The 24,251-nt window shown below is 38.5% G+C and overlaps 1 non-coding gene across 1 annotated transcript; it reads right to left on the reverse strand.

Moving 5' to 3' along the window:
• Window positions 1-1,632: 1,632 nt before the first annotated feature.
• TRNAV-CAC (transfer RNA valine (anticodon CAC)) lies at window positions 1,633-1,705 on the reverse strand. Its single transcript has one exon. It is a non-coding gene; the product is annotated as a tRNA-Val (tRNA).
• Between the last annotated feature and the right edge of the window lie 22,546 nt (window positions 1,706-24,251).

A 24,251-nucleotide genomic window follows, 5' to 3' on the forward strand; every position in this document is an offset into this window, starting at 1 on the left:
AAATATATGTATAGTACAACACGTTTGCTGCACAATGCAATGAAAAGTTAATGAAGGTACTAATTAGTAATTAGTAATTACAAATAATCACATGTTCATCAGAAAAATCTGAAGATAATGCTTTAGGGATAAGTGAAGGTTATGTATACGTATTGTCTCGATTGTTCCTCGTCGCGCGTCTCGTTCGCCCGTGGTCGTATAAACAATACACACACGCGCGCGCATACACATACACCTGCACAAATCACAGCGCACGTGTCTGATGTGGTTGTAGCCGAAAATGGTGACCACAGGGGAACGAGACGTGTCGGAAGCCAGGGGGCGTTGTTTGTTTTTATTCGGCCGAACTCAAGTCCGCCGTTTCGTGGAAATTCAGTGTTGCGGTTAATTTGGGGATAATAGGAAGGGATCATTTCTGTCAATAAGAAAAACGCGTTTACCTTACTTCTGCGAAGGTGTTGACTTTGTGGCGGACCAGACATAAAAAGCCACGTCCTCCAAAAGCGGGGTGTGCAGATGCCTTTTTCGGGTTTTCCCGACGCAAGGCGTACACACCGTCAGAAAACAATAAAAACGTTGGGACACAGCTTCGGACCTTAGGTTCCGGATCACCCCGGTCGGAAAATCTTCGGGAAAGGCCTTCGCCCTTCCCAAGGACCTTCCCTTACCGATTTCAATACGCTCTCCCCAATAAATACGAGGACCTCTCGACCGGGAGACGTTAGTTAGCCAGTTTTCCTCCACTCTCGACGTGTTCATATTTCTGTCTCATCCGTCACTCGTTTACCTTTACCTTTTACACACTGTACCCCCCATCGCCTTTTTGTTACAAGTTATATTATAGTTCTCGTTATATAAAAACCAAAAAAACTCTCTCGGATTATTTTATGTAAACCGTCGCAGTAACCCCTGCGACAAAACTTGAATAGATTGATGGCAATCGGTCCTACACTTTTTTCTCAGCGGACTTGTTCTGAGCAACGGACACTACATAGTTCGCAACAATTAATGTTTGTAAGCACCATCTAGGATGGAGGCAACTGCGGTAGAAGAGTAGACAACAACTAAATCCTTTAGAAAGATGAACAATCTTTAAATTTGTTAAAATTGTACTACGAATTCCGGTCCACCCTGTATAGAGCGAGATGCTTTTACCGCGTTAAATTGTTTCGACATTCCCTATTGAAATTTGTAAATTGAGGAACCGAAGCAATTTCTAATTATATCGCGCGATAGGATAGACCTCCCATTGGAGAATTCACGAAATTGGAACCCATTAAATTAAAAATTGATTTCCCTGCACATTGATTGCAGCATCATAAACGTAAATATTATTTTGATCATAATTACACTCCGTCCACATTTCTCTTTGTTTCGTGAAATTATGTGTGTAATTCACCGTGTTGTATCATATATTCGTATATTATTTAAAGAAAGTCGAATTCATTTTAAGTATAGCGCCATTTAAAGTTATACTGCATAAAATTCTCTGTTATATTTTAAAATGTTGTGTGTGTGTGTTGTATAAAATATCGTAATCGCGAAGATTATTATCGAAATAGATTCCAACAAACTCGTTAAGAGATACATGGATATTTCTAAAAATAGATAAAAGACAAAATGAAAAAACACTGTTTTCGCCCGGGATCGAACCGGGGACCTTGTGCGTGTGAAGCACACGTGATAACCACTACACTACGAAAACTGTGATTCTCTATTTTCAAATTTTGATACAATTTTCTCATTTTAGATCTTCATTTGTTGTTAACACATAACATGTAATTTAATTATTTATTTAATATTATCTCTTCTTTCGAGTACGAAACAAATACAAATGAGTTCTTAGAAGTATAAATTATTCGTACTTCAAATGAATGAAGACACTTTTCAACATGTACTCATGAAATTCAATAAAATTAAGAAATTACCACTATTTCTATCGATCATATGTGTAAATCTTATTTTATCAAATAAATTTTATAATTGTTATATAGCGTATTATACACATAGCGTACATGTAGCATTAAGTGAATGAACTATCTCATATGCGATGATTGAAATATATGCGTAGATAGAAATATGTGTAAAAATATAAATTAATATAAATTGCAATTAGCAAGGTAATAATAATTTTCAGTTAATTGTATCGTTCATTTACACTGCTCAAATTAATATTTCTCACGAATTTAGTATGCTAAGATCATGAATGACTCCAACATTGTATTCCTATTTTATTTGACAGTAAAAAAGATAGTTTTCCTATGTTTTCATAGATGGTTTATATAGAATTAGATTAAAACCTCTTTATGCATTTTTATTTGGGCTACATCATGATTCCAATATACCAGTTAATTTGGTGAGAAACATCGTACCAATTAAGGGTTCTATTTGATATCTGAACATTCCAGATTATATGATAACAGTTATTGATTGAACTGTATTACTTATTAACTCCTATAAGGCTAAAACACGCATACATACACACATTTCAATTCCTTCATTCACACATGATTAATTATCTATAACTTCCAATAGTCCCATGAATGATTCTATACTCTATAGAACTAAAAGTAAATTTGAGAAACCATACAGATGCTCCAGTAACATTAAACCATTGTTTACTCGGTTCAGCCAGTCCGGCCGAAATAGAAACATCCCCAAGCAATTACCCCACGTTCCATAAAAAAAAAAACGTGGTACCTATATACCGGGAGAAGCTGTGACTCGCGCAAGTTCTTCTCAAACTGCGTACAAATCAAACACGGTTTAGCCGTGAATCGCAATACACTCTCTAAACAGAGGAAATTACACGTAAACGTCGCGGCAAATATTTCTTTCGCGCTGGCGCAGCCCGGTGTGCGATCCAGCCGAGCCATCGTATTAATTGGCGCGCACACGCGCGCAAACGTATCCCTCTGAGCTATGCTTCTCCCAGCGAACCTTTCACAGTCATCTTGTTTGCGCAACTTAAACACTTTCGGAAAACTGGAGCCTCCAATAAACCGATTAGCCTAAATGTTTTCCTTGCCGGGGCTCCACGCCGTTATACGCGTAACTCTCGAATCAATCGATTGCCGGAGCACAATAAGTACCGGTTCGTTGTCTGTCCGTTTGTCTATCTGTCAGTGTGTGTGTGTGTGTGTGTGTGTGTGTGTGTGTGTGTGTCTGTGCGCGCGCGTGATTGCGCGCTTGTCTGCGTGCGTGAATTCCCATAGATCGATTTCCATGTGGGAATTCGCGTCGTTCGAGCCGCGTCGAGAAGGGGTCGGTGAATGGAAACAACGAGGGAGTGAAAAAGAAGCGCGAGGAAGCTTCGGGATACATAGGAAGCGGTGACTGATAGAATGAAAAGGAAATGCTGCGAGAGTAGCGGAGGGCAGATGGGCCGACGTAGACGGAGCTGGTCGGCAGAAATAGAGGTGTGACCGGTAGAATTAGAGGAACGGTAGCGAGCCGGGCAGCTCGCGGAGGGAACGGGAGCAGAATTCGCGAAAGTGGGAGCATGGTCAACCGGATACGCGCGGTCGAGGGAAAGCTTAAATCAACTTGATTTAAATCGCTGAACCTAAATCGAACGAGCGCGCCTTTCGACCGTGTACCGGAGCCGGCCGTGTACGTGTCCGTGTTAGCCGCGTGTGCGCCCGGTCGGATGGTAGTTCCGGTAGTAGCGGAGGACTATTTAAACCGGAGGGAATTTCATCTGTTGGCGCGCTTTAAAAAGTCAAGCCTATCAACTGTACTGGTTCGTGTGACGCGGCAGAGGACGAGCCAGCCGCGACAGGACAGTTTTGTGGACCGCCGACGCCAAAAACGTCGAGCAAGTTCACCGTCACCGACGTCACCACCGCCACAATCCCCGTGCTACCCCGGGAGACCGGGCCCGAACCGTGTACACCGCGTTTTTATATGGCGACACGATCGAGCCGATTACCCGCCCCGACCGTCAGCCCGCGTCCCATCCAATAAAAACGTTCCGATTCGCATCGATTATTAACGGGAACAGCGAAACAGATTGTTTACACGGACCGCGGACGTCTTGCTTCTTGCTCCCAACGCGCGGACCCCCACACATTAGATGTTAATCCTTCCAGTACAGGGTGCTTCGTAATGTGTACTCTCCGCAATGAAAAATGTAATATTGTTGATTTTTGCGAATTGAGTGGAATATTAACGGGTCGTGTATTATCAATGTTTAGTTTGTGGTAGTTGGCACGTGTTCGAAGTAAATACTTTTTCTTCGCATAATGGTTTTACTCTTCTATGAAATTTGAGCAGTATTGCGAATAAGTGGTTTAAAGTGACCCAATGTTGCATATTTGCGAAAATAAGTACAAATAAATAATTCCGATCGTTTAATTATTACGCTTTAGTAGTACATAATAAGAGAGAGTACTTTAATAGTACATAATTCACAAGAAATTATCGCAATATTGCGGTAAAAGAATAGACAATTTTAAAAAGTCGATATTATATTATATATAAAGTGTAATAATTAAATATATATTATATATATATATATATATATATATATATATATATATATATATATATATATATATAAATAAGTACAAATAAATAATTCCGATCGTTTAATTATTACACTTTATATATATATATATATATATATATATATATATATATATATAAGTACAATATATATGTATTTATTCTCAAAAATGAATATATATAAGAAACAAATTTGGTATAACATTTTTTTATCCGGGGCTTCGTTTTTGAGAATATCGACTTTAATGTTGTCTATTCTTTTACCGCAATTGCGATAATTTCTTGCAAAATCCTCCCACTTTTCAGATCCTGAGTCATTTATTGGCTAAGTTACGCGATGGAAAGAAGACGTGATTAGGTGAAGCGTGCGACCGGCTGATTCCCCCTGCCCCTTGCGTCGTTTAGCTTGTGGGTAAAGTGCCTTCTTTTAGTTTCCTAATAGTACGTAGTTCACAACAATTAATGTTTGTAAACGCTATCTCGAACGGATTAATTTATGTATGTAATTTAAGATAAGATTACTCTGTATGGGTAACTTACATTACCCCTTCCTGAGCAAATACATTCTTTGTCAACAAACAAGTCGCGACGAGCTTCACCAGCCGTTATGGAACTTGCACGGAACTTGCGACGTTGAAACAAATGGCAAATGAACGCGGTAGTATAAACATATCTGTCGGAACGACACAGAAAAACTGTATTAAAAATATATCTAAATGTCAAATATGCATGTTAAAACTAGAGTAAGTAAAACTGACCCATAAATTCCACATGTATGTACAGAAAAATAAGGTTCATGTTTATTAAAAAGTAGATTGTAAAAGAGTTTCGGTTACTGCCATGCCTCTGTACTGCACGCGTAAGCAAATACTTAATATTGCCCGCGTTTTAGTATCGAAATGTTACGAATGTTTCACGAATGGTTGGTAAGAAATTTCGTTAGTGTGAAATAACAATAATTAAAAATGTAAATGATGAGAGTTGTTCTGTTTAAAAAAATTGTGTAACTGTTGAATCATAGTCAGAAATGTAGACAAGGGAAGTGAAGGATACACGTCGCCCAAAGATGACAACATTCTTCTGTTAACACATGAAACTGGAATAATTACCAGAATATATAATCTGCAACATATAATGAAAGAATGTTAAAACTTAAAACGGTGAAAATTAATCATAATCAGTAACGGGATTAACTAAAGAAGCTCGTTTACAATTTACTGTGAAAAATGTTCATTGGAGGAAGAGATAATCCTTAATTGGTTGTGAACAATGATCCATTTCAGTTCGACTAAATATTAGCGACGAGGTAATTAAATTATTAAAATAAAAGCACTCGTCGAATTATACACGTGTCGCTACATGTGTTAATTCGATGAGTGAATCACTTCAAAGAGAAAACAGTTTCGTCTGGACAGACGCTAATTACTACGGCCACACTCACCAAGTCAACTTATGAGAAATGAAGATGTGAGAAGATGTGTTATCCTTAACAATCCAACTATTTACAATGTCAAGTGAACTTGTAAAATTAACATTTAAATCATTAAACAATATAAATTAGTAAATCGTTGATTGAGGGATAATAAATTGTGAATTAAAAGATCAAAATTCAAATAATATATAAATAATAAAATATAATATATATAAATAAATATATTATTATTATATAATATCATATTATTATCATTATATGTAAATAAATATATATATTTAAATAATAAACAATAATATATAAATAATAAAATAATATATATATATATATATAAAATTCTAGATTTCTATATTTCTGTCCATCAGCACGCACGCTACTATTACCTAACTCAAAGAATGCTGTGCCGTTATCGAACTCTGCGAAACTATAGCAACGGTTTTGATGAGTTTTCAGAGTCTGTTAGTTCTATTTCATTAATTTTCCTAGAAAATAACTTTTGTGCAGACCATGGAAAATAAAAATACCAGCAGACCGAATATTTCGCTTGTTCTCAAAACTCGGATACAATTCCGAACTATTAATAATCGTGGAACACAATTCCTCATTAGCGCATCGTCCAAACTTGAAAACTTCCATAAATGTTTTACTGTAGAATATATTCGCCAACACGCGATACATTTGCAACGAGGATAATCGTTTCACTGATAAATAAATATAATAAAATCTCTCGTGAATGTTCTTCTTCAGTAAAATTTAATTATTATTCTTACATACAATTCGTAATGGTTCCAAAATCTGTTCCAATTCTGTTCCAAATTCTGATTTTTTACGAAATCATCTCCGTTTGGGTTATATGTTTACAAATATTCGTTAAGTAATATAGCTTTTCTGGGTTGTGTGGAAAATCAAATACAATCTGAGGCAACCAAGCGGAATTGGATTATTCTTTCAATGCAAACAGTAGAGCAGAAGATGTAACAACTACTTCAACGAAACTTTCTTGAACAAATTGCCTAACAGGCATGTAAAATTGTGTTCTACGCAATATCCAATTCAACGTATGCTTGGATTAAGAAGTTTATTCGATTGTTTCCTATGAAAGAGTCTTTATAATTTGAGCAACTTTAACGAAATCAATGTGTCTGTATAAAAAAAAAATGAATTACTCAAATATGAATTACTTAACCCAGAACTACAGTAATTTCTCCCTAATTCGCACTCAGATTTCGCACAAAAATGGACAATTCGGGAAGAGGAGATACTATTATTCGAGCCTTGCGACTCGTTTTTATAGTTTCCGATTGTCAACGACTATAAAAACGAGACGCAAGGCTCGAATTACGCGAACTACTTATTTAATTATAAATCTCTTACGAGATTTTTGATTCTTCACAACTGTTTCAGTCAGAACCGACATAGTATAAACAGTTTGAAGCGTTTGTATTCGCACTCTTTTCGGCCCGCGCTCTAAAATAACAAGCGACGAAAGTCGTCGCATTTGGTTTAGAATCTGGATCCGCCACAGTCCGTAATTCGCGTCGCTGTTTCCTTCACTTCGAACAAGTCTTGTCAGACTGTACACAGGTTATTGTCGCTACTAATTATAGAGAGCCGGTCCACACAATCCGAGCGGCGACGCGCCGCTCGCGGATGGAAACACGGGATCACTGGTCGGAAAGCAGTTGCAGCGGCTAAGAAGAAACTTGGGTGGGAAAGTTGGCCTCGGCTGGAACTTTCCTGTTTTTCTACTCGTTGCTATTCATGACCGGACAGAAAAATCGTAGAGCCTGCAAGCTGTCGAGCAACAGGGAGACAGGTCGGCTTCGCGCAGGTACGAAGGAGGATGAGGTGGGAGGGGGCGGGGGGTTAGAAGTTCTGCGAAAGTATTATCCTCGGGGTTTCCCCTGTTCGATGCCCGGTCGCTTTTTTAAGTCAAAGCTGGCTGGCTTCTTCTGAAGGAGGTCGTTGTCTTTGTTCACGGCGTTGTCGATGTCAGTCGGCCTTTCTCCTCCCACAACTGACTTCGTGTCATCAAGGAACTCATTAAAATCATAGCGAGCCACTCGATTACTTATCCCCTTCCGGGTCTCGTCGCTCGCAGAACGTCACCCCTCCCCCTTCCCGCTCCTAATCGACGGCACAAGTACGTACTGAATTAATGAGACGACTCTTTCGAGTGACCTCTCGTCATCAAGTATCGTTAAAAAATCCTTTTCAGCGGATTGCAAGTCACTCGAGGAAACAAGGTGACGGAACGGCCGATAATAATCAGACGGGATTCGCGATTCCGAGCGTACGAGGTCTGCTTTTGTGAATATTTAGGTGACCGAACGCGACCTCTCCTACCCCATTAATATTTATTACACTGTATCGGTCCGATTTCGAGCAGAAAGAAACCGTGGTATACGAAATACGATAAATATGGCTCCCCACTGATTTATCTCGCAGTCCCGATCGTGCTGTCTTTAGGAGATACGAGAGTTACGTGCCTGCTGCCATCCCCGACTTCAGAGGTTAGGGAACCACGTATGATACCTAGAAATCACATTCTTGGCGGGACTTCAGCGTTTCTTACAAGGGTAATATCAATTCGAGATGGAGACGATTAAGTTAGTAGCTTGAAGTTTAGTTTGAACGGTCACGTTGGTAGGGGTGTTTTTTTTTAACGGGTGTGCAATCTCGAAAGCGTACAAAAATTGAACGATATTACAAATATTGTGCATCAATACTTAACACAATGTTCGTCAGCTCTTGTATTTGCTGAAAAAATTCACTCGTAAGGGTGACCTGTTCAATGAATGAACATTTAATGCTGCATATTTGTTAAAGTGATTATTAAATATTCTGGTTATTTAAATAAATCCCCTGAATGATATTATCGGAAACGAGCTGTTTGTGGCTATTACGTTCATTGATCTCTGACCACAATTCTAGCTTCTATTGATAGACACAGCTTTTTTTTAAGTGTAATATAATATATAATAAAGAATATGCCAAATCAACAACGAATTAATACTAAATCAAATCGATGTAAAACATATCTGCAAGCCGTAAGTTTGTATTAGATGGAGATGTAGATATATTTATTGTCCCGTTGGAATTACAATTCCTCCTACAATGATTACTTAACCGAACTTACTGTACTACGTTTTCTTCATCCTAACTCTATAGGTATGTAATAGAACTATTCTATAAATTGTAATATAATAATAATAATAATTTACTAATTTTTATTTAACCCTCGTATGTTGAATGCAGGGTCATTTTGACCCACGAGCGATCTGACGGATGAGAATTCCGTACACAAGGACAGCGTTCGAGAAGACATTGTTGACACCAGATTCCAAAACAAATTTTATTATGAGTGAAAATAACCTTGCACATCCGTCTCCCGCGACCATCGAAAACAATTTGACTTCCGAGGGGTAATTAGATTTTCATATACAATGATACGGGAAATGTTCATTCACTAGAAGGTGTTCATTCATTGGACAGATCGCCCCATATAGATTCTTTTCAAAATAACGTAAGATTTTACAAACGTTTATAAAAAAAACTCACCAGAGAATAATACACAAAAAAATCGTATGCTTTATTGTATACAATTTTTGGGACATTCGTAATTTTAATTTCATTTCTATATTGTCGATTCTAATTTTTATAATCATGACACAGTGCACAGTATTTCCAGCTGAACGATAGAAATTATTATAGATTGAATATTAAATTCTTGATGTTCGTAGAATAAGATGTATTTAAAGTATTGTACTTATGGCTGCTTAATTGACACCTCACGATTAGTCATCCTTATTCATTTATGCAGATTATTCAAGACGCAATGTAAGACACTTGAATGGAAATATTTGTTTCATGAATTTTTAATCTAATAAAAGCTGATTAATAAAAATAAAATTTATCTAAGTTAATTGTAAGAAATATAAGTTATATGATAATATCTTTCTTCTTTTGACAATTGTCATAAGTTAAGAATAATGTAACAATATCCTCAAATTCTTTTAATATCTTTAATGATTTGTTCTTAATCTGTCCAATTTTATCATAAATGGATAAACTCCGCAGACTAGTAATAACTGAGTACGCCTCATCCATAAATTATGCGGACAATTATCTTCGTATGATCGTTAATGGAATAAAACGAATATAATAGAATAATTGATATTTGGTGAAATCTGATACCACCTCTAAATAGAAATTCTATCATTATTGAATCACGTTATTCAATCTTAACTTGCATAAAATTATAAACGTATTATTAGATGCATTAAAGTATTAAAAGCACTTTTAACAAAGAATTCTTTCGTAACCAGCGCACTGGCACCACTGCACCGAAAGTACATATGTTGAACTCGTTTGAAAAAAATTCTACATGAAAACATAAAAATTTGATTTGTTACTTTACTCTCATTGTTTCCGAGCAAATTGAATTTGAATATCGGCCAGATACATGTGCTACTGAAAAAATATGAAGTTATTGAGAACAGAGCCGCATGCGTATCCGATCAATCTTCAAAGTCAATTCTTTCGAAAATGGAAACTCGTGTAAAAAAATTTATTTCATATTTCCGATTTACTTTTTCGCGTAGAAATAGTTCCCAACTTGTGTTCCGTCAGATTCGTGTACTCTGCGAGTGTAACCTTGTCCGTGTACGGCAAAATTAAATTCAGTAACAAAACAAACCAACAATACGTGAGGAAATCGATGGGAACAGTTCAGTGAATGATCGAGTAACTGCTTGGTAGATACTTCAGTAACGTTGATTAACTAGTTTAGCTAATGCGCTGAGAAGCTGGCGAACCATAGTGCCTGGAAAATGGGAAATTGATGTTAGCTTTGGGTCACGTATATCAAATCCATAAGGTGGTGCAAGTAAGAACGAGAGAACCGATGAATTGAGAACCTCCAGAAATGCGGAACAGGTTAAGTGAAGACTGAAGGACCGTTACACCGGCTGAGTTAGGGGCGTCAGATCAATTAGTTCTGAGCTCATCTAATTACATTTAAGTCGAATAACTTTCGTTCAGTTATTTTGAACTGGACAGTTGACGAGATTATGTGTCCTAGATTTCGAACAGATGTACATCAGTCGTGTACAAGTAGCTACCAAAAATCCATTGATCAACAGTTATTACTATACTATTATTATTACTATACTAACTCGCTTCTGTGAAGTTTCGTCTGAATTAAGAAGAAAATTTACTGGAATTGTACTTCATCATATTATAATGAAATTATTGTAGCTATTGACCAATTTGTTATTAGATCATTTTTGCTTTTTGGTTATCAAGCGAAGCGTTAGACCTTTATTCATTTATTATTAAACGAACGCACTTTCAAGAGAAAAATTGTCCAGTTTCATTTATTCTCGCTTTTTACTTTAACTGGACAATTTGCCTTTCATTTTACGTTTCGGGTGAATACATTAAGTTGCAACGCAACGAGAGAAAAATTGAACATGTTACATTTACACTGCACAAATTGACGGTGAGTGAATTTCCACGCAAGCATAGTCTGAATGTTAAAATTATAATTACTGTTGCATATAATTGCATTCTAGAAACTACGTGTTAGATAAAATGAGTGAAATGCTTCTCGGTCTCTGTATTTTTCCTAAAAAAGATATCAACAAAAGTGCGACGCTTTAATTGCCGTTTACTGAACATACGCGCTTCGTTCTCTCAATAGAGGAAACTGCAAGAAATATTAATTGCAATTCTGCCAATCATGTTCGAGGAAGCAAGCTGTTATTTACAGTCCTCGTTTGTGTCCGAGCATGGATGTCTCGTACCATTCATTCAAGAAATAATAATGAGCAGGCTGTGAACCACGGTCCATTTTTATGTCCACCAAAATATTTTGGTCACTTTTTTAAATTCTCATTTTTCTTTAAATCTTCATTTTTTTAAAAGTTTTCTCATTTAAATTGCAAAATGAATTAGACTCGCCGATAAAAGCAACAGACTGTTTTCACACATATCGCGTCCGTAGAAATCCTTCATGACAACCACTTTCGCGTGTCAATGTACGTGAATTTACACGAAGAGCCGCGGTTTAGCAACGACGGAAGGTCAGAAAGCGCATTTAACGATGTTTCGTGTTTCAGACGACGAAGCTTACCGCGATCCGTCAAGGAGAAAGCGGTAACGACACCGCCTTCTTTTATTACAGACCACACGCGGTTTGTACACACGTCATCTCGTGGCATTTACACGGACGCAATGGTGAAAATAAATTTCAAAAGGGATAGGGGGCGAGCGGTGGAATCAGCTCGTCATAGCGTGACTGGCTAACCGAAGTGGGACGAGGAGCGAACAGTTTCCTGAAGGGGTAAGTTTGACGTTGAATTGATTGGGCCGCGCGTGTCTGTTTCAGCAAGGTAGCCGACGTTGCCTGCGCCGACGATGTTAGTGGTGACGGTGCTTGATAGTACATATACCGTGGTCACGCGATGATGCTCGGTTCGACGACGGTGCGCGTCTCTTCTTTGTGTAAAGCGAAACGAAGTAAAGGCCGAACGGTATCTGCACAGTTTCCTGAAATCCATGCACTCTATAGGTCTTGACCTCTTCCTGGTCTACCCGCTCTCCAAGATTCTAGACTAATGATTCCATGTTTGCGTTGTCAAAGATGCTTACATACGACCTGTGTCCACTGTGTGGAATGCACTGCACGTGCACAGCCGACCGTTGTTAATGCTCTGCTGGCAATCGCTTAGAAGTGTTTTGGATGTACCGGGCGAACAGCCTAGCATGATTAGCTTGGATTAGCGCGTTGTTCAACATCTCGATGAAAGCAGCAGTTTTGCCAGATGAAACACGATGAAGGATATGTAGAGAAGCAATTTAAATGTCGTCAAGATCGATGAACTAGACCAAGCCTGGGCGAGTCGCGGTTCGTGAGCCAAATGTGGCTCTTTCCCCCTCTTACGTGCTCCGTTGCATGCCCCCACTATGCACCTTCAGATATCCTTCGCACACTCACGCGACACGAGAAACGATATGACATTGTTCCTGTTCCGCGCGGGCTGCCCATGTTATGTATAGCAATGTGCATGGAGCAGTAGTAGTGGAGCTTATGGCTCACGGTCGAAATGACTCGGCCAGGCCTGAACTAGACCATGGACCACGGTAAACTGCATAATACTTAATCCAATACGAATGGTTCGTGTAAATATTGTAAAAACAAATGATATGCCAGAAGATTCGATAACAATATAAAATTTGTAAATGCAATAGTATTTTTCGCATTCGAAAAATAATTTGCGTACTAAATACATACTGTATAAAGTGTCCATTCATTTCGATCATTCTTAGACATAATTTTCATAACAGTAACAATGTTGTCTACGTATCTTGAAATTCAGTTTGTTTTTAAATTTAAATTACAATTTCTTGTCTGCAATTAATTCTTATAGGAAATATTTTTTTGTCACACCGTCGCAAGGGGCTAGAAAATTGTGGGGACTGATTTGTGACTCACCCTGTATATGAATTAGCTATGAAGAACTAAAGGATAGCATAACTATTACAAGGTGCAGTAAATTCTCTCTTATTGACGCTCAGTTTGGAAATAAAAGTGGACAATTTGGAAAGAGGAGATACGATTCCAGCCTTGTGGCACGTTTTTATAGTTGTTGACAATTGATAACTATTGTCAATTTTTGTGTACAAGTTGAATTTCAATTAGGGAGAATATATTGTAATTTTGTTAGATTAAGTATGCTGCTTGCTAGTCGAATAACTTGAAATGATCATAGCGATTAGAATGTTTACGAAACGTCGACTTTTTTACTCACGAAGTCTATTGGCCATTAGGAAACAATTCAAGTATCACTAAATTTTTTAATACAAACTATAGACCACGATGTACAAAAGAAAGCAATTTTATCAAATGAAACACGCTGCTTCCCAACCGACCAGCTTTAAATATCCGTAGCAATTAAAATGTTTCCTTCGTCTAATTGATCTCTCGATTCACCAAGTCCATTGGTCCTTAGGTGCGTGGAGGCTTTTAGCGTTCGGCGTACGGTGGGTGACGATCTCGCTGGATCATTTCCTTCTAGGACCCGTAGGGTGCCGAGCTGCGAGATCCGATGGGCGTTCCCAGCGAAAGACTATTGCAGACAGCGAAAGTCAGCCATGGCGTGATTCTGCCGATCTGAAAAGTTGCCACGCCTGGACGGATAAGGAGTCGCGAGCAAGAAATACGGGCGTGGGGACGCGAAGGCAAAGAAGGAAGCAATAAGTACGACAGGAACGAAGGGAAACAAAGACGGAAGGGCTGGCGGAGGTGACAGGAGGAACGAGCGTGGGTGGGAGAAGGATCGGCTGCCTAGGCTGCCGGAGTTGTTCGGTGACGACTTTACCCCTTCCATTAATCAACTCTCCCCGCTTTTGTCGCTCTTACTGTTGCCATTGGCGTGGCACGACCCACCGGGGGTGGCTGCTTTAAGCCACACTCTGTAGCTACGTTGTGCTATTGCTCTTAACGCTAATGCTGCCCACCGACCGACTATCCGAAGAAAAACGAAGAGAACGGAAAACGGCCCCGAAACTCTACCTGTACCTGTGGGAGTTACCGACGTAGATCGATTGGTAATTCTTACCGAACTACTCTTCGTTGGACATTTTCGGACTTCTGCGATACCTCCGTTCCAGGGACTATCGATTACGGGAAGATTAACCCGTCATGTGGCAGAATCTACAGCATTGCCCCGAGCTATTTCCATCGAGTTCGTTAAGGAATGCATTACTATCGCGAACAAGGTTATAGTTCCATTTTGGGGACCACAGTGAATCTTTGCAACGGGTGTTGGGAAATCTTAATCGGTGATCGTGACGTAGAAGCGAATGCATTCTCTATCGTGCATTTGCGGACTTCCATGATTTCTCCATTCCGGGAACTATCGATTGCAGGAAGCTTCATCTGTCACGCGACAGAATCTGCGGCATTACCCTAAGCTATTTCCGTTGAGTTCGTCAAACAGTTAACAGTTTTCGACGAACGTACTCGTCATATACATAATATTGTAATTTCTTCGTGACAAGCGCACTCGTCAAAGTAGCTGACTGGTTGAGTAGGATATGTACTTTGATATTCTTTATTAAATGATATATTTTATAAAATTGTGTTCTGTTTAAATAAGATATGAAGAAAGCCAAACATATACGGTATAATTACGGGAACTTACGCACTTTTCAGAGAGATTGCGACAACTAACTGGTTAAGGAATACGTCACCATCGGAAACAATGTTATACAGGGTGTCCCAAAATTACGGTATTTCTAGGAAACGAGGGCTTTCTGAGGTCATTTAAAGTAACTTTTTCCTTAGCGAAAATGCAATCCGCGGCGTTGTTTACGAGTTATTAACGAAAAACACTGAGCAATGAGAGGCGAGATTAGCTGACATGAGGCAGACGAGCCAATCAGAGGAACTGGGCTTCTAGCGCCCGTTGGCGCGGTCGCCGAGCTCGCCTCCCATTGATCAGTATATTTTTGTTAATAACTCGTGAACGATGGCTTGCAGAAGATTCTTGTAAAGGAAAAAGTTACTTCGAATGACCTCAGGAACCCCTTATTTCCCGGAAGTACCATAATTTTGAGGCACCGTGTAGTTTCATTTTAAGGACCGAAGTGAAAAAAGGATTGTCTCAATGAAAGATTGTTCTCAATCGTCCGTGTTGAAGGAAAACAGCTTTTCTAATGGATGTTAATATAATATTCTGTTTAATACCTTGGAAATTGAAAATGTATCTATTTTAAATTGAAATATGATTTCATATGTCTGTTATCAATACTTGATTATTAAAATTTCTTATCTTTGTAAAAATATATTAACGATACAAAAAGCTATAATTTGTGTAGAAATGAAATATATCGTTAAAACTCTTCGGCATCTTTTTAAGGATCCTACCAACGTTAAAAAAAACTGCTTTCAGTGTGTGCACAGGGCTACTTCAAAATGTTCTTCGACTTTGAATGCACATGAACAATGAAATTCGCGATCCAGAAATTACAATCATCGGAGCCGTGTTAAGAGCTAAATTATTTCATTCTGAGGAGAATTAACGGTAGAATGAATTGAAGTTCTGGATTACGAAGAAGGCCACCGAGCGGAAAGCAGTTAATAGCGTTTAAGGAAAAGAAATAATTAAGCATAGGATATAATCAAATCGAAAGACCGGCAAGCTAGAAATAAAAATGTTCGCGGGGATGGGAGGCGGTCGAAGGAATGAGAAGAATCAACGAGCAAAAACGTAGCTGGGGTGCGGGCAAGAAAGCTCGGGCAAGACTAAAGAACCGGGAATAAATTTCCCCGAGATCTATGGCTGCTGTGGCTAAACGAAAACGTTATTTTGGATACGAAGGATGATACTCCGTTCGGAAACCAATTGCACCCGCAGTCGTTTGTTCGGTCGAAAGTCTCAATTACTGCGAACGCTGTTTTCTTAACCTGAGAAACGGCCAAATTGCATGTAATCTAAAAAGAAACATGCCTCGTACGTTTCTAAAGAAACTAGATTTTTCACGGATAAAATAGGATACACACAACGTTGCAGTGAAGATATACAACAAATATATTGCTTGTCTATTTCAAAGCAACGCTAAGGATTCAATTCATTCCTGTTCAATTGTTTTACTTTGCAGTTAAATTATTTGACAGCAAATAAACAATTTTAAATAGGAAGCTATTTTGACTAGTGCAATTGTAAATGAAGGCATTAATGAAGTATCGCTCTTATTAGCTTTTGAGCAATTCGTCATCTTTCATTATTATTCATAACGTTGCACATTTTCCGGAATGAAAATTTATCACCTTAAAGAGGAGCGCTCAATTATTCTAAATAGGAAAGGATAAGCTGAATTATTATAACAATATCAGCAGCAGAGAACCTTTCACGGTAACATCTTGTAATTTGAATTTGCATTTCCCTGCGTTACATTATTGCCGTATTATTCAAATCACATAACTCATTTCAATTACACGGTTTTGTCTGTGCTCGCCCGCCGTCTCCACTGCCACATCCTCCACTTTCCTCGTTAATTCTCAAGTTGTCATCATAGTCTGATTCCTTCTCACCTGCTTCAACCTCTGTCATATTGCCCATTCATGTTTTGCATCTTTGGGAACAATATGTCCTCCGTTTCCCAATATTTATATTTTAAACCGATTATTCGCTGTACTCCGTTACATCTTAACACGTTATATTAACATACATAAATATTCATTCACCTAGCTTTAAGTGCATAGCGACTACAATTCAGGCTTTAGTATAATTAATTTCAGATTTCATTCTAGTAATTTCGTTGACAAGTAATGTTTGGAAATTTCTATACAGGAAGGTATTCGGTGTCACAATTTCAAACTTGACACGATAATTAGATAACAATTGGAGAGTATACTCGACGGTTTTAAAGTAATGATAATCATTTTCGTCAAAGTTATAACGTATGAATAAAGCATGAGCGTTCCTCATTTTTCGTTCACTGCAAGAAACGAGTATAATAAGCATTTTCTCATGTTTAATAATTCATGTAATCCTTCTTACGTCACTTTTCAACAGAAGTCGAAACCGTTGTAACACTTCATCCGTCTAATTTAAACCGATGTGTAACGAATTTAAAGGTTCACATGTGCGTCACACGGATGTCAGATGTATTCTGAGTCGGTTCCAGAAATGGAAACAGTTTCTCGTCGCAGATCGTCGATATTCGAATCTTTTTAAATGTTGCTTTTAAATCACGTTCTTCGTAAATAAGCTCGCAACGTGTGCTCCACGAACGAAGCGATGTACCACGATTGTTATTCAAATTATAAATGTTCTTACCCATTCAGTAAATATCCTCATAACTAACAATCGCGCATTAATTCTCTAGCTGGACATTATTCCATCCTCCCTCTCTGCTTAAAGCGGCATTAAATAAATTTTTCAAGCGCTATCGGAGCGCTGTCGCGCTACAGCAGAACGTATTCGAAACGCCTCGCGTCCGTTTTTTATCGAAACTTCAGAAGGCAATGAAAGCGCCTCGAACTCCGTCCGCGTTCCGTTTGTTCGACATTTGAATGGCCGATACTTTATTGACAATTAGGTCGACGCTGATAATTCCCGTGAACGTTTTAATTCTGAAACAGCCCAGGGTAACCGTTTTAATATCCACGATGTCGTCGTCGTCGTCGTCGTCGTCGTCGTACTCGGACCGAGGACGCCTTCTCTTGAGCTGCGCAACGACGACGAAGACGAAGACCTCGAGGACACGTCCGCCTCCTGGTAGAAAAAAGCAGATCGAACGTTCAGCAATTCAGACAAAAATAACGCTGATATCCGATCACAATAGGAGTACAATGGACATCGGGGACGATGACTACCCGGCTTGGGGCACTCAAAGAAATTGGCTGGTGGTTTCCTGACCCCGGTCGGCCGGACCTTAACGGATAGTTGGAAACTCTGGGAGCAGGTGGCTTTCGAATCGTTCTCTGAATCAGACCGCTTCAACAACCCCTTCCCGGACCGTCCCTCCCCCCCTCACCTCTGACTTTCCGTTCGAGGGGTGGGCGTGGGTGTGGAGGAAAGGCCGGTCGGTCATTCTTTTCGCATTGCATCCGACAAAGAAGTTACTGGCTGCTGAGAGTTTCTTTAAATCCCGAATACTTTTCTCGCCTTTCCCGTGTAGATGGCCCGCGCTCCACCCTTGATCGTCTGTCGCCAGTCTCTCTGAACACGCCGCGCTACCTCCAACCACTTCTCCACCCACGCTCGCCACCCCAGATCCCCCCACCTCTCTACCCATTCCGTTTCCCGTCGCGCTCCCATAGCTGATCCCTCTTGCGACGATTCCAAGTTTTTTCTTGTAAACACGATTCGACGACGTCGACGGTGTTATCGGAAGGATAACCGTGGCGTGCTTTTATCGCGACTCGTTTTTCTCGCTAGGAGTTCCGAACTAGGAGCTCAGGATTCTCCGGTATCTCCTAAGATCGTTTACCAAGATATTAACACGGGGAGATGGTAGATCTAGTAGGCCAATTCTCTACCTCGCAGAGTTCTGCTGATGCCGGACCCTGGAGAACCCTTGGAATTTGACGATTGCTTTTCTCACACCTTCCCACGCTGATAAAATCCTCGGCGTCAATCACCTGAATTTGCGATATCCGAATCTCATTCTTATTTGTTGGTGTATTCGAGAAAGAAATGTTCGCGGTATTTAACTTTCTTCTATGAGATTTGGTCCTAGAAGACCTTGGGATATCGTATCCAGATTGATGTCCACTGCGATCTTATTTATCTTAGGTTATCCCGTATAGAGGCTCGTCTTAATTCGTGAAGTCTCTACTTTCAACAATCCGTCGTTCATTTTCATTTGATATATTTTTGCACAATACGTAATATCAAATAGTTTAACGTAAAACATTTACCAGGATCCCCTGGGTCCGAATTCTGCAAAACTTCCTATAAGAAAATGACTTCTTCATTTCGTTCAGTTCCTGAAAAATTAAACACCATGAACAACATTTTTAACAAATACACCTGCAAATAAGAAAGTAATTCAGATAACCAAATATGGATTATTATATTGTTTGCAAGTGGTGAACGGAAAATACGTTTCTCCTCGAAAATGCTACAATTTGGAACTTCTGTTAAAGTATTGGAACATTTTTTTCGTAAACGAGCCTACCATAGATTGCAAGATTGTAGCTTCCAATCATATGATCACGTGATACTTTATGTACAATTTCTTCTAGCTGTTTTATGAAACAACACAGTGATGTCATTCTCATTTAAAACTCCATAAAATCACGAAAATATAATATGTACCGTGTTTGAGAAGGTCAAAGGGAAGCTTCAATTTTCAAATTTATATTAGATTCATTCATGACAGAAATTTTCAATTATTTTAGGAATAAATTTCCGAGTAAATCTATATCTCCCAGGTCTCCAGTTAGGAAATTGCTTATTTCTTTTTTTTTTTTGGTCCTCTGGCACAGCGTTCAGTGTTTTACGTAGTCATCATGCATTTACGGAAAAAAACCACAATATTGAAGTATACTCATTTGTTACTGGTGCAACGAAAAGACTTTATATTGAAAGCTATTTCATACAAAGAATCACACAATGAATGTTTTAACCGGAAAGTAAAAGATAAATGAGAATGTATCATATAATAAAAATGTTTCTGATTGTATTTGTTCCCGAGAAGAAGCTTGGTATGAATTCAGAGCGCTATGCAATTCAGTTGACGACTCTCTAAAAACAAAGTATCGTGACGGGGATTTGATTAACCACACTCTTCGAACACCTACAATTAAATTTTTAGTGCTCTCGTAACTGTACGAAATTTGAACTCAATCCAATTATTGCGAAGCTCTTTGTATAACATTTCAGGGAATTGAAGCATCATCGAGAGGAACATAATTTTACATGAAACATTGAATTAAAAAAAGGAGACGAAATCTGTTTTTTTTTTGTATGGTATAATCCTCTGAAAAAATAAGGAGTAAAATCAATTGCTGCAGTACGGTTACAAAATACGACGCGGTTCTCGTGGAGTATGGAGGTCATAAATTATGTCCGCAAACTGCTCATCAGCAGCAAGAAGCAATTAAATTCAGCCTTCGTTGCCGTGCGAAATTAAGCGAAAAATCCGCGTGTGTATCGAAATTCATGCAGAAGGAAGCTGGATAAGCGGAAGTTGGGGCGCGCACGCAATCATAACTTGAAATGGCGCGTTCAGCAATAGCAGCTACAGGCGCACTCGACCGTAGCATCAAATTTGACCAAAAAATGGGACGGCGATAGAGTGAAGTGAAATTGCGGTACAGTTGTTTGTAGCGACGTTTGAATTCGTAAAATTTAAAAAAAAAATGACGACACATCATACGTATATTGTCACCGAAAATCGCGGTTTACGCGTCCGCTGTTCGACAATTGCTACGATTTATGATCATCAAATCGCATTCGACGTCCTCAATATTTATAACCGAACCCTACGAGGACGATCATTTTCTAAAATTACACATATTCTACGAAAAACCAGAATATATAAGTCTGACAGTTTACAGAGGAATTGTCTTTTTCGGCTGATTTAAATTGAATACACTGACAGTAGACAAATGACATAACTTTTTAATTGCAGCATCTCTCTTGTAGTTGATTCATTCTTTTCAATTAAGTCGAGAAAGGTTTCCGAAACATTTGTCAAAACGAATATGTTTTACTGTTTACAATGCATTGTTTTCTAGTTAGACAATGTGTTAGTATTCTCTACTGTCACAAAACACGTAAACATTTACTGCAAAAATATGGTAGGTTTCCTTGCACAAATACAGAGATAATAAATAGACGGAGACAATCATTTGTTCTGACAGACAATAATAAGTTCTGAAATAATAAATACAATTAGTATTCTATTTGGTTATCCCACTTCCTATTTGGTTATTCGTAAGTACAAATTCAGACGAATTTGCAAATTGTTTATTCAGGCTTAAGGCATGCAAATTGACAGTCTGAAACGATTTTATTGTATTTGCGACAGTTATGTGTGTAGAATTTGAAGCTTGTGTCGGAATGCAATTCGTGTTGATAAATTGAATTGCTGCGGAAACAGGAAATATAGACCGGAATAATTTCAAAATTCATGGTTTCCTCTATGGAACGGCGCGGCGTCACCAAGTCTGCTGCAGCTAGTTCCTCAGCGAGGACAATGGACCCTGATCAATCTACTCCAGCAAACACCATACATTATTTCCTACGTCACCTAAGCAGAACCCGCCGGTTTCAGTTACACCACACCGCACGATACTGGTTCAATAAACGAGTAACTGGTTTCCAGATCCGTGCGCGATCTCAAAATCTCTCTCTCTCTCTCTCTCATCTAAAATACAAAATAAAGTCTGGCATAGTTTTATAAAACAATATTATCGAGAGATCTAATTTCAAATATAAGAATGTTTTACCGAAGCATACAATTTTTGCTCGTAAAAGGTATCTGTAAAAAATGTACAATTTTAGTATTATTTTTAATAGTTTTTCATTACGTTCTACCATTTATCTCAATCAGCTTTCCGATTCCATTTTCACAAAATTTTTGGAGTTTTCGAAATTAGAAACCTCAGCTTCAATTAGAGCTTGCAATCCCTCTGTATCGAACGTTGTTCATCGATCCGATTTTAGACTACAAAAAAAGGAAAAACAACTTCATTTCGAAATCTGAAGAATTACCTTTTTCAATTTCATGCTTTCGAAACAGTTCCTGCAACATGTGAGACTGAGAATATATTTTGGTAACATTGATTTCTCTGTCTTTTAAAAATAGAGGACCGTGCAAGTAAAACACATATTTACACATAACTAGGTTGCTTTAAAAATTCTCCTGGAAATGCTTAATGAAATCAAGTGACATGTACGAAATGTAATTTTAGTTTCTATTGTGTGTAGATGTGCACTTAAAGCATTTAAACGCAACAGTTTTTATAAAATACAATCTTATCTCTTTACATCTGTCGCAAATAAATACAATTTCCTCGGAATGTAATAAACGATCGTGATTTGTCGTTTGCTTCGTATTGTTGACCATGGTAATGTAGAGTGGTTTATGATACTTGTGGTTTCGGTCATTTGGAGAAGTTGGCTTCCGAAACTAAAATTTAACGATTGGAGATACGACAGATAATTCGAATATTCAAGTACGGTAAATTTTCCCTAATTGACGCTAAGCTTAGACACAAAAATGGACAATTTGGGAAGAGGAGATACGGTTATTCGAACCTTGTGCCTCCTTTTTATAATTGTTGACAATTGGCAACTGTAAAAATGAGCCGCAAGCCTCGAATAATCGTATTTCCTCTTCCCAAATTGTCCATTTTAGTACACAGTCAGAGCGTCAATTAGAGAATTTGTATATTCTAATTAATCTATCGCATATCCAATCGTTAAATTTTAGTTTCGGAAACCAACTTTTCCAAATGACCGAAACCTCAAGCTTTATAAGTCATTCTATATCACCATGGTCAACAATACGAAGCAAACGACAAATAGCGATCGTTTATTACATTCCGAGGAGATTGTATTTATTTACGACAGAAACTAATCTCATCCGACATTCCGAAAGACTGGATTCCGGATTCATAAAATGATATGTCGTTTTATCTGCAATAATTAATCTTCATTTGCCAGCACTTCCCAATTTCAGACCGCTCTTTTCTCGTCGAGCCGAACTTTACGTGACTCCGGGTTGTACCGGATACACCGGACACGCGTGCAGCGGCCTATTACATGAAAGCATGTTGCACGTGGAAAGAATAGGTGGTACCGGCTCTCAAAGAATTGCGAAATTTATTGCGCATTATTTTAGACAGCATTATCGCCCTCCAGATATTGCTTTGTACTTTATGATCCACTAAGTCCTGCTGTAGTATCGGATATTCTGATGGCAATATTTTACACACTCGAAATATATATAACATTCACGTTTTACATTTACGTGGGTAATAAGGCGGCGCCAATCTGCGATGCGCAAAAATGATTTCAAGATTGAGATCATTTCACAATATTTATGTAAAGTCGGCAGAGAGAGGAGGAAGATTGAAATAGTGACAAATTATGTGAAGAAAGATACTATACAGAAATATGAATTAATTAACTATCGTTATCACTCGTTACGTAAATTTGATGGTATAGTTTATACGGATTAAGATGGAGTATTCTTTTTTGAAGCAGTATATACGTTTATTGCATTTGCTTCTAGTGCAAAATAACAAAGATATGTTACAAAACCATATTTTCTTACCATATTCTTATATCGACGAGACGTAAATATTTAACGAGGTTTTGCAAAACAGAGCAAAGGAGGGACGGACAAGTAAAGCTGAGATATACAGGCTGTCCCATAATTACAATAACACCTGGAACTTGTTTGCGAGTTATTAACGAAAAACAGTGGCCAATGAAAGATGAACGCGACTGGCGGTAAGCAGCCGAGCCAAGTCGAGTTCCGAAACCCAGTTCCGTTCATTGGCTCGGCCGCCTAGTGGTAGCCGAGGTCGCCTCTCATTGGTCAGTGTTTTTCGTTAATAACTCGTAAACAAAGCCGCGGATTGCATTTTCGCTAAGGAAGAAGTTGCTGCAAATGATCTCAGGTACCTCCCATTTTCGGCTGATAAAGTAATTATGTAAGCTGGTAAGTAATCAAATTAGTCGTGAGTTGTCAAATAAATTACATTAGGTGATGTAAAATACATAGTTTAAGGTGCGATGTAACAAATCACTTTACGTTAATAATTCAGAAGGATGATATA

Source organism: Megalopta genalis, chromosome 8 (genome assembly GCF_051020955.1).
Source record: "Megalopta genalis isolate 19385.01 chromosome 8, iyMegGena1_principal, whole genome shotgun sequence".
NCBI lineage: Eukaryota > Metazoa > Arthropoda > Insecta > Hymenoptera > Halictidae > Megalopta > Megalopta genalis.